Here is a 12293-nt window from a genome sequence, read left to right on the forward strand (position 1 = left end):
TTGTAAACTGTTACGCATTTGTCTGACATAGAAAAGAAAAGGTTTTCAGGATGTTGGAAATTGTGTTATTACATCATTTTTATAGGTTGCACATTTTTGTTTTACAGAATTTGGAACCCTGTCTCCTAAAAATTATGTTTGCATATATAACAACATTTCGCCTTTGCTGTTGCACATTAAAACCTAATTCCTAGGTGACATAGCAAAAAATGGTTTTCTTGCCTGAAATTAACATAGCTTCTTGTGTCCCACATGTGCAAGTGCATTGTCAGACTGCAAACCCTTTTAAGACAAATTATGGCATTTTGTCCCAGAAAATAAATGACTACGGCGCTTCTGATCGTCTCTGAAAAAATGTCTGCAATGCAAAGAGAAATAATTTGAATTCTCACCAAGGACACTGTGAAGTTCAACACAGAGAGTCAGAATCTCAGTATAAGTAAAGCTCACATGTGAGCATTTCCATTTGCTTTAATTCTCTTCTATTTCTGTCCTGACAGATTTGTGTTTGTTCTACATTAAGTTTGGCACGTATGCCAATTCCGAGCCTAGAACTGTTTGTTTAACGCAGTGCAAAGTCTCTGTCATTTTTGTGAAGACTCATTCCTCCTTCATTTCTCTTTCAGACTCCGCTTTTGTTTCTGGAGGATCGGTATGAACACAAAGCCGGTAAGATAACAACAAGTGTGGAGTGACATGCCTGCTGTACAACAGCGACAATTAAGCTCTCATGCAAGCTTTCTCTTACATATAAACACCTAGCCTACAAGCACATGCACGACAACAGACACACAAGCAAATGTGGTAGATACAGACAGGAGATAACCTTATCTGTCTGACAAACCACATCTCTGCAACATCTCTCAGAATCAATGTTGTAATGCCAATCGGAGGGAAACTAAAGCCGAGTCAAACATGATCTCAGTTATAATACTTATTTAATAACCGAAACTGGCAACATCAGACATATGAAAACGTATCATAGGTAATTGGAAATCTTAGAGCTGTGTGAGCGTGTTTGCATTTGTAATGAAGGCTGCAGCAGGCTGACAAATGAAATCCAAAACTAGTCAATAGGGTTTTGGAGGTAATGCGAAACAAACACGCAGATCCAAACTGCAGTAAAGACTGTGGAAATGTGTTTTTTAGTGGGGCTGTTAGATTGCCACACACATGCACAAAGCCACTTTATGGTGTTGTGGTCCCACCCAAACAGAGAGCAGGTATTGGGCTCATCTCCATATCAGGTTTCATTGGGGCTCCCTCAGGCCGAAGCTAGCTTCACCTCACAGTTAGCTCCTGGAGGACGCTCTTATCTGCAGCAGCTAATGACTGCAGAGAAATGTACATAATTGCACTGTGACCTGAGCTGATGGAACATTTCTCAACTGCTTTACTGAAGACATTGGCCTATATAACCATATATGTAATGTTACAAAAGCAAATAGCAACTGTTGAGTAGTTATATAATTGAGGGCAGCTCATTGGAGTCTGAATTAGAATTGTTTTTTGTGTGTTTCCTTGTGTGTATGTGTACACACACACACAAGGAATTTGACTCTGGTTTAAATAGCTCTCAGTATATTGTAAGTTGCAATTATTAGCCCATTAAAAAGAAAAGTCAGAGATTTCAGAAAATAGTTTAACTGGCGTTTTCTGTGGACGAAAAAGTTAAAACCACCACGTGCTGTTATTAAGAAGTTACAGCTAGCTAGTTAGCTTAGCTGGAGACTGGAGACAAGCAGAATAGGCTAGCCCAGCTCGGCCAAAATGAAACAAAATCCACCGCCTAGCATCTTTAAAGCTCAGTAATTGACAACCTGTTGCTCATTTATCAATTTTGTACAAAAATAAAGGTCTAAAAACAATAAGTTGTGGTTTTACAGCAGGTTATATGCCAGACAAGTAGAAGCAGTTGACTCAAGAATTTAGCATGCTGCCAAGAAATAGTGCGCAACATCGATCACAACTTATCGTTTATACAATAAAGTTTGTGTATGAATTCAATGAACAGGACAAAAGACATTAGTATATTAGTGAGCTTTAGAGCTGCTGTGATTTGTGTTGAGTTTTGTTAACTTTAAGTTAAGCCAGGTTAGCTGTTTCCCCGTGTTTCCAGTCTCTATGCTATACCTAGCTAGCTAGCTGCTGGCTATAGCTTCATATTAAAGGGTATTGATCTTTTCATCAACTGTCAAGACATTTCAGAAAATAAAAAAGGTTCCTTAATATTCCTTAATGTTTGGATGACATTTTACCCCGTACATACTGTACTTTAAACATTTCTCCTAACCAAGCTTCAGCTTTCTACATATTGACTAAGTTACTGTACAAGCATGAGCTAAATGCTAGCTGCTGGGTATGTGAAAAGGCAACCTAGCCTTGTTCGGACAGAATAAGAGTTACATTTTAGAGACAGCGTGATTGCATGCAAAATGGAAAGACATAAGTCACCAATTAGAGGGCAAGTGATACAAAGACTTTGCAAGTTGAAAATGTTTTAACCCTGTTAGCAGGGTTTTATTAATCTAGTAGCCTACATAAACATACAGAGAGAAGAGGACAACTTAAGGCCTCTGCCTTAGAGAAAGATTGCAGTATCGGTATACCCTAATTATTGGGCTAAAACACTTGAAAGAACCGGAGTAATAAGGAAAAGCAGACGATAAAAACATCTATTACTGCAACTCAAATCTCACCAAGCGACATTATATAATGATGAGTTAAAAGGGAAGGTGAACGAGAATCAGTGACAAATCAAACATCACATCATATCTGCTCTTTAGTTCTTTCTCTCCTCGTAGCCTCCGGCCCTTGACACCCCAAAGGAAAAAAAGAACCTGATGTTTTGGTGAAAATTTCCTGCAGGCAGTAATTCTACCCTCAGACGGTGTGGGTTCACAGCAGATACAGTGCAGCTCATGTTCTCTAAAAAGAGACGAGTTACTGCCGGCTGGCTTTGCAACAATCTGCTCTTTATGTTCGACAGAATGGGACTCTGTTGCAATTAAAAGACAAAATGTTCTGCAGCAGTTTCTTTTGTTTGTATGAGTCAAAAGTAGGTGCATGTTATTTTTCTGGGTGTGTGCCTGTAGTTGCTGTTGCGTGTTTGTAACATGTGTGTACAGACATGAGGTCAAAGTCAAGTGGAAACTGAAGAAGATGAGGGCAGCAGACAGAAAGAACAATTACCGCACTTAAATGAAGTAGGAAACACATCCTTCACTTTCTCTAACGATAAACATCTCCTCTCCCTCCTCCTCCTCCTCCTTCTCCTTCTTCTTCTTCTCCTCATCCACCCATCATCCCTCTCCGTCCCTTTTCCTCTATGGATGAGTGGTGATATTCCCGTGGGATAGTGGAGGAGGAGAGTTTTCCAGGGCCTGTTGCTTCATCATCCCAAATAAAGCAGGCAACATGTTCAGACCACCTCGCCTGAGACAGAAACTCATTTTTTTTTTGTCCTCCTTGTTTACACACACATTACCTCCTTGCTGTTTTACACTATTTCCTTATAGTTTGATCACTTTCTCTTCCCTTACATCCTCCCCTTCTGTCCTTTCGCTTCTAGTGCAAGCTGGAAATGCTGCAACTTACAACCCATGCTACATATAAAGGTGTAAATATACATTTTTTATCTGCATAGCGTCTATAATTGTCCTTCCTTTTATCTCAAAGAAAGGAAACCAAAACATAGACGTCAAAATAAAATGGAAAATATTTCTAAATAAAAGTCACATTGATTTCCACCCTGCAAAGTCCAACTCGGATAAGAAGGAAGAAAAAATTTTCCACGTTCACCTGCGATACTTCCCCATAATCTATTTCTCTCTCTCTCCCTCCCTTTTCCTTTCTTCGCCTCGCGCCCAGTTTCAGTCTACATGTCTCGGCTTGTCGGAGACTTAGCGGAACCACGCACTCCTTTTCTCCTCAGCCCTCCGGAACAATCACAGCGTGCCCGGCTCAAGGGCAGCAGCAGGGTGCGTCCCAATCGTACGGCGAGGAACAAGGAAGATTGACGTACGGGCCTTTTAGGCTTGGTCCCGCAAATCTATTGCCATGGAGATAAATTAATCAGCTTTGCACTGTTTGCTACCTGCTTAGCTTTTAGATTTTTCCCATGGGATGTTTAGAAACTTCCTCCTTAGGTCAAAAGTTCACATATTTGTAGGCGTCTTTCCTTTTGTTCCAATTTCTTCTTAACATATACTTCAGATGTTTTATTATTATAAATGTTTATTAAAGGATAGTAGTGCTAAAGATTTAAGAGAGGAGATTAGATTTATAAGCTTGTTTAAAATAGCACCATTCCACACTAAGAACAAAACTAACTAAATCTATCTTATAATTAGCAGACAGTAAAATGTGAGCTTGATTAGATTGTGCTTTAATTAAAGCTCCTGTGAGGAGTTTTTCACTGGTTATGAAACAGACTGAAATTAATTCTGAGTCTCTTTATGACCTACAAAAGCAAACCAGACCATCAGCGACAAGATTGATTATTTCTATATAGTTATTATAAGTGCCTGAAACCGCTGGTGGGGGGTAGGTGTCAGACGAAGCGATTAACTGCACGCTGCCTTTGTTTACATTTCCCAGGGCAAAATTTTTAAGTGAGTGATACATATGACTGTTAAAGAAAGCAGGATGAGATTTTTTGTTTTAAACCACCACTTCAGCATGTACAGGACAAAGTCAGAAAGGAGATAAGAGGTACGGTTTTGTCCACAGGGGGCGCCAAAATCAACACAAATGAAGGTTCCTCACAGGAGCTTTAAGCGTTTGGTGTCATTTTAGCTGGACTGGTCCATTTTGATTTGACTGTGATTTTCTCATTATAATTAAAGTACTAATTTACAGCAGTTATAATGAGTCAGAGGATATCTTTAACTGCCTTTACTCTGTTTGACGTCCCATTACTGAACTGGCTGTCCTCGTGAATACACACTTCTAGCTATGGGGTTCTCAGATAAGAAAAAATAATTTGGTGCAACATCTCAAATTGATTTCACATTTACATTTTATTCATCAGTCCCTCCAGGATTTCTCAGGCTTTTTCTGTGATTGTTGCAGCCTAAATTGCCTGTTTTAGCAGCAGCTTTTGAGATATTCTTCACCTTTTTTTTTTCCTGATATTTTTCTTATTTTTCACGACACATCCACCGTGAGCGACTGGGACAAACGCTCCAGTTAAGACATCTATTGGCTGAGCAAGCTGTTAGTATCCGGTCAATTTCTTTGACACAAAGCGAAATATAACGTGTAAAAATTGAATGAAATAGGCCGCTGGTTTAGCTCAGTCAGTGGAGCGGGCGCCCCATGTACAGAGGCCACAGTCCTCGACGCACTGATCACAGGTTCGACTCCCGGTCTGCAGATCATTTGGTGCTTGTCATCCCCTACTCTCTACTCGCCACGTTTCCTGTCTCTCTTTGGCTGTTTTAAAAAGCCTCCCAAAAATACTATACTGTATATATAAAAAATTTAATGATATGTTCATTGAATTTGCTAGAATTTCGCAACATTGCGACTTCCTGGAGGGACACATTTATCCCTCAAATGTGGGCGCAGACTTTGACTCAAGTGTCAAGTTCTCAAGGAAAGAACAGACTGTTATTATAGGTGAGGTGTAACATGGGAAGGGAACTATACCACCAACAGTATGAATGAATAACTTGAGACACTGTAACCAATGGCCATTTTCTCAGTACAAGTCCAGTATAATACTCTAAATAGGTGTGAAATATATAATGGTCACATAATAATGTTGTAAATGGGAGCATTACGGGATAAACAGCTTATATAAGACTGTTTTAGTTAGACTCTGGTAAATAGAGTCTGGTTGTTTCAGTCCATCTAAACAGACTCATATCCGTCAGACATGCACCTGCTATTGTAGACTTAAGTCTCTCCTGAAAGAGAACTCACCTGCGAGTGCAAGGTGGGGGGAGGAGACGAGGGAAGGACAGAGAAAGGAAAGGAGGCAGGGAGCGACGGCCATGCCTCCAAGACAAATGCGTCCTGTCACCTGTTTAAAAAGAAAACGCAAATCAATGCAGAGGTGTGAATGGAAGACCGGAGAAGATGTGAGGAGGAGGAAGGGAATTAAGAAGGTGGATGAGACACAGAGAGAGAGGGGAGAGGTTGGGGGGAGGGAGAGAGGGAGGGAGTTGTCGTCTCCTGCAACGAGTTTAACCTGAATCCAAAGCTAACAAGATGCCATGATTGCAGGGCGCTGAAAATATGAAGGAACTACCAAAGACAACAGAGGAAAAAAAGAAAATTAAACACAGGCTTTTGTTCGTCCTGCTCCTCTCTCCCTCTCCTCGGGTTTCAGACAGACGACAGCTCTCTCTCTCTCTCTCTCTCTCACTCTGTCGCACTCTCTCTCTTTGACACAAACACACACAGACAAACCCTCACTCCTCGTAAAATACAGGTTTTTGAGGCCTGGAAGGAGATGTGGCAGACAGGTGACAATTCTGCACAGACGCTCATGACTTAGGTCACGCTGCAGGACCGTGGAGTCAGAAAGCAAGCATGCTGCACCCACAGGTACACATGCACATAGATCACTTCAATCTAATTTCTCCTGATAATCCAAAATAAATTGTACAGCACAAAACCATGTATCTCTGCAACACTGTGAGATGTGTAACATATACATTGCGTCGAGGTCAACAGTTGAGACAAAGTGTTATCTTACTCTCCTCATAACTGCGGGTGAGAGAAGGAAAAGGAGCTCAAACACGAGCAGTGTTGAATGTGGGCTCTCACAACACCGTCTTTGTGTCACTGTGTCAGAGTCTGGCAGACGGGGTTTAAGTCTGTTGCATGAAAACTCGCACAGTTTATGTATAGTATCCCAAATTCTGTCAAACTAAATGTAAAATAGTAGCACTGTCATTGCACATTTTTCATCATAGGGTTGCAAAATAGAAAACACAGACTGCACAGGGAAATGACAGTTTGAATGTTACTCAATCAAACGTTAATGAAAGGCCATCAGAAGGAAAGAATGAAGCCGTATGACTCAGTCGAGAGACTGTTCAAAGTCATTCAGCTATAAATGAAGACCTGAGTCATAATAATGTGTCAGGACTTCATACGTTAACAGAAATATATCATAAAAAGTCATTCATGTCCATATGCAGAGGCTACAGTCCTCGATGCGGCGGCCTGGGTTCAACTCCCATCACCGGCCCTTTGCCGCCTCTCTTACCACTCTCTCTTCCCCTCTTCCTCTATCCACCATCCTCTCTCTAATTAAAGACATAAAAGGCAAAAAAAAAGAGTCATGAATGAGGTGAAATGTGTGCAAAATACTGTTTACAACAACAGGTAACGTTGGAGAGTATGGGATTTATTATTTGTGTCAGAGAAATAAGGACAACAAAAGACCTCAGTTGCCGTTAATAAAAATAGTAAAATCATACTCCAGAGGAAAAGAAAGAGAATATAAAGACTATTGCTTGCAACCATTGTCAAGAAACCTCCATGTGCCATTGGAAATAATTCATTTCTTAAAATTTGGATAAATTAGGCGTCAGTGGTTAAATCGGCGGACCACGTACAGAGGCCATAGTCCTTTGATGTGGCGACCCCGGGCTCGACTCACATCCTCAGCCCCTTGCTACGTGTCTCTTCCCCTGTTTCTGACACTATCCACTGCCCTCTCTGTAATTAATGGCATAAAAGGCCAAAAAAATCATCTTAAAATTTTTTTTAAAAATCAGCGTCTTATTTATGCAATGTTTTCTGTTATATATGTGATAAACAAAAAATGTAACTTAAAGCAAGAAACAAGGTATGTGTGTTTATCAGTGATCACATTTTCTAACCTTCTATTGGAAGAGCTTTTTAATGTACAATATATGACAATGACCACAGTTTAAAAAATGATCTATTTTCATCCCCTCATTATTCCCCTCCATCTGACTTCCTGTCTAAAGTCCCCCTGACGTGGAGGCACAAACGTCATTTTCAGCCTTTGTAACCTCTCGTCCGTGTTCACACATGAGACATCCCTAATTACAGAGATTAGCCTGCTGTAATTCTCCTCTCACACATAATGGACAGGTAGGACTCTGGCAGGAACAGAGCTGAATGCATGCAGGCGCGACAGGAGGTGAGATGGACACAGCTTTTGTTCTTTGGACTCATATCTCAGTAGTCAGAAGTTTGTCCCCATGTTTCCGTCATGATTGTGTGTTTAAATCTTTCGGGCTTTGGGGTAATTTGGTCGGCTGAAAGAGGATCATCACTGTGAGTTTGAACAAAGCTGGAAATTGATTGTTCTCGTGTAAAAAGGCTGAGAGCTGGACTGAAAGAGGATTAGGTGTACAAATCTTTTATGCAGCTGGAGTGAATTAAATTAAACTCTGGGTATAAATTTGACTTTGTGTTTGACAAGCTCTAAAAATTACAGTTTCACTGGCACTATTAATCTGTCTTTTCCAGCCCAGAAGAAACTCCACATGCGGCAAACAGGAACAAGAAAGTATGCCAATACGTCTACGGACATCCTTTTCCTCCATGTTGGATATTTATTATTATCCATGCGTGATATCCGTGCTTTTATTGCGACTAAAAACAGACATTCCTTTGTCCCACAGATTTCTTCATCCTGTTTGGCTGACGATTAAAAGAGCACACAATGTCATCGAAACCCGAATCCTGGAGGGATGCCCGAGAATCACAAAGGAAATTTGATTTGTTAGGACAATCATCGTGACACCCACGATCACAGGCTGTACCTAATCGTACTCAAATATTCACTCCTAAGTTTAATCATAATGTTGTCATTGTCACTTGTGAGTCACTCGTGTCCCCGACAGGCCTGGACTTGCACAGGATTTAGGAAAAGCCTGCTCTTCCACCGCCGCTTCGTAACGTGTTCACATTCCTGCACCAGTTGGAGTATCACCTCATGGAGATGTGACTTCCTGTTGCACCGTGCCATATAACAATGAATACGTCCCCTTTATTCCCTGTCCCTATCTAACGTACGCACATTCTTCAGTCATTACAGATAGCTGCTGGTCTGTTTGGTTTTTAAAACAGGCCCGGCAGTTATTAAATACACACTGCCACGCTTGTCGCTAACGTTCGCGCATTCCTCTGGAGATGGTGGATGGCGCCCACGCATCACAAGTAACTGATAGAAGAGACGGATCGAGATGCCATTTTGTTGATAGTAAACACGAAAAGATAATAAAAAGTATTATCTTTAAGGGTGTAGAGGAGGTTTTTTTTCTTAATGCGGGCTGACAAAAGAGTTGAAGGCCAAAAAAATGTAAATTATAGGATGCGTCGGCTGAGACGTCATTTTCTCTCGTAAATGAAAGGATTCAAAGCATTTTTGAAAAACGCAGGTGCCTCAGCTTGACGGAAGAGGTGTAAAAGTGTGAATGGAAACTTCTTTTTAACCTGAAGCAAAAAAGAAACAAAAAGCCTTTGACTCAGTTTGATCTTTGACCTTTGCCCTGCAACACATGTGGAGGGAAGGTTATAGGCGCTAAAGGCTTTCAGCTGACACGACGAGTAGATCAGAAAATATAACAGGATTTAGTTCTTTTTTTTTTTGGCTGCCACTTAAATATGAATACTTCCTGTTATTTTATGTTTTTTGTCTCTGATAGTAAATTGAATATCTTTGGGATTTTTTTGACAAAACAAAATGTGTAAGGCTGTCATCATGTGCACTGGGACGTTAATTAATAATGAATAAGTGAAGGAAAAAAATGTTGTATTAATTGGTAAGTAAAACAATCTTTAGCAAGCTAAAATATGTTGTTCTTGTTTGCTTGGATGCTCATTTTATTTGGTCAAAAAACGCCAAAGTGGCGTCTCCCTCAGATTGATCCCAAATCTACTCTTTCTTCCACAGGAACTTTAAAGCAGTTTCTCAAAGGTGCAGCTGTGGATTAGTCGTAGAGTGGGTCGTCATTCAATTGGAAGGTTGGTGGTTCAATCCCCATCTCAGTCGACATATCGAAGTGTCCTTGGGTAGGATACTAAACCCCAAATTGCTCCCAGTCGCATAGCCTTTGGTGTGTGCATGTGATTAGTGCTGATTGACAGTTAGGCACTTCACATACATCTGCCATCAGTATGTGAATGTGTGTGTGAAAGAGAGAATGTGCAAGTGGTGTAAAAGCAGGTTGAGGACGTAAGACTAGAAAGCAGTGGCGTACGCAAGCTGTTTGAGGGGCAGGGGCAAAAACAATCAAATGGGCACCAGTTGTGTGCCATGGGGCACTTTCAACCTTAGGCATCCCATGAGGACACATTGTCTTACACCTAGTTGAGGCAGAACTAATTTTCCAGCATGTATCAATTATCCACTGGAAGGGCACCTAATTAAATTGCATCCATTAAAAGGGCACCTGAGAGGGCACTTTATCATTTATTATTTTTTCAAACATGGGGGCACCAAGGGGGACGATTGCCCCCCCCGTCCTGAGTATACCGCTGCTAGAAAGCATTATTTAAGTGCAGTCCATTTACCATTTTACACCCACACACACAAGTGCCAGTGAGCCAGAGCAGGTATGTCCACTATGGAGGATGGCTGGATGTCCTGATGATGAAACACACCATGGCACGATCTTTGACCCTGCAGGATCTCAGTGGCAGACGACGGACCTGCAGCAACATCTTACAAATCCATTCACATCAAACTGGTGCTATAATGAGGCATGATAACTGTTTCATAGCAACAGTGTGAGGGTGTGATTATTACTCAGAATAGATGCTTTGTGGTGCATTTGCACGTTTAATGAGATTAAAGCACATTAAATGTAATGTCTTCATGTGTCTATGATGATGTTTGTCAGTCATCAATTCAATTAAGAAACAGGAAAGAGGCTTTTAAATGGGCTTTTGATGCTTCTGTTTGTAAGGTAAAGCTATGAATCATTGCATTGCATTAGATTAAATCCTACACAAGCACATTGTTGTTGGTAATAAACATTAGAAATGACACTGAAGGCATCGATTTGTGCAGATGAACAGGCTGCTTTTACTTTTGTTTTAGACATTTTGTAAGTCGCATGACCTCAAGATACAGTTTCGTGTGTGCTGCATGAATCCAACTAATCGTGTTAAATCCAAATCAAACCATACATTTATAGCATAACACAACGTGTTAATCCTATAATTTCTTTGTTTTCTATAATTACATTCTTGGCACTCTGATAATAAACTTAATTGAGAGGTGTATCCACTTGGAATAACATGATTGGTGCTTAACATGAGGTAATGCAGTGGAAAAAGAGATTCACCTGCATACCTACACACACCTGTTAACACCCTGAGGAAGAAAGCACCTGTTCACCTCCTCTATTTACCCCCCCCCCCCTCCTCCTCCAATCCAAGTCTAAGAGCTGTAATCAATGTCTGAGTGATAAATATCTACGCCTCTTAACGCCATGTCTCATTCCTCCAAGTCATGTAGGACACTAAAACTGTAACAGGCGGGGCCACTAATAAAGACTTTGTAGTTTGGAAGGAGTCGATGTTTTCTGTGTCATATAATCGACTGCTGCTGGATTGTGAAGCACTTTCAGATCTGCTGCTTCACATTATTGAATTATGCATCTTTTTAGTGCTGCTTTAATACCTTATCTTAATGTTTCTTATGTCTTATGTAAAGCACTTTGCGTGGCCTAATTGTGGCCACAAATACGATTGCTGTGAGTTAATCTGCAATCTACTAAAACTCTAAGATGCATTTATGAACGTGTTTTTGTATACCACATATTATACATGCAAAAACAAGCTGCAACCCACTTGAAGAGTGTGACTAGTTGCATATCTCTTTGAAGGAAACATCAGTGCAAGTGTTGTTCCTAAATTTCATGGCAATCTAACCAGCTTTTTTGGCCCTGAAGAACATAGAGATTACATCTATTTATAATCAAAAAGTATCCACATGAATCCTTTGATGCAAATGCAGGATGACTACAGCAGAAATCACCAAGCCACAGCTTCGGGACGCAGATTTGCAACATGCCAGTTAGATAGAAAGGGAACAATGTGCTAAAAATACATTTCATATTGATTATGTATTAAGCATGCATTAAGCAAGCAAGTATTTAGAGTGTTAGATCATCGTCGTTAAAAGTGAAATTAAATGCCAATCAAACATCAAAAGACAAGAAGAATTTGAATGCCTCGGCTTTGATTTGAGCCCGCTGAAGCTGGTGGGATTCTCCCAGCAGTGCATGGTGTTTTACTCCCTCTGCTGTTACCAAACACAATGTGAATAGGGAGCATTGTTTAAGAGTTTG

Source organism: Semicossyphus pulcher, unplaced genomic scaffold (assembly GCF_022749685.1).
Source record: "Semicossyphus pulcher isolate SPU_LCO1_2020_fin unplaced genomic scaffold, fSemPul1.0.p SCAF_14, whole genome shotgun sequence".
Classification (NCBI taxonomy): Eukaryota; Metazoa; Chordata; class Actinopteri; order Labriformes; family Labridae; genus Semicossyphus; species Semicossyphus pulcher.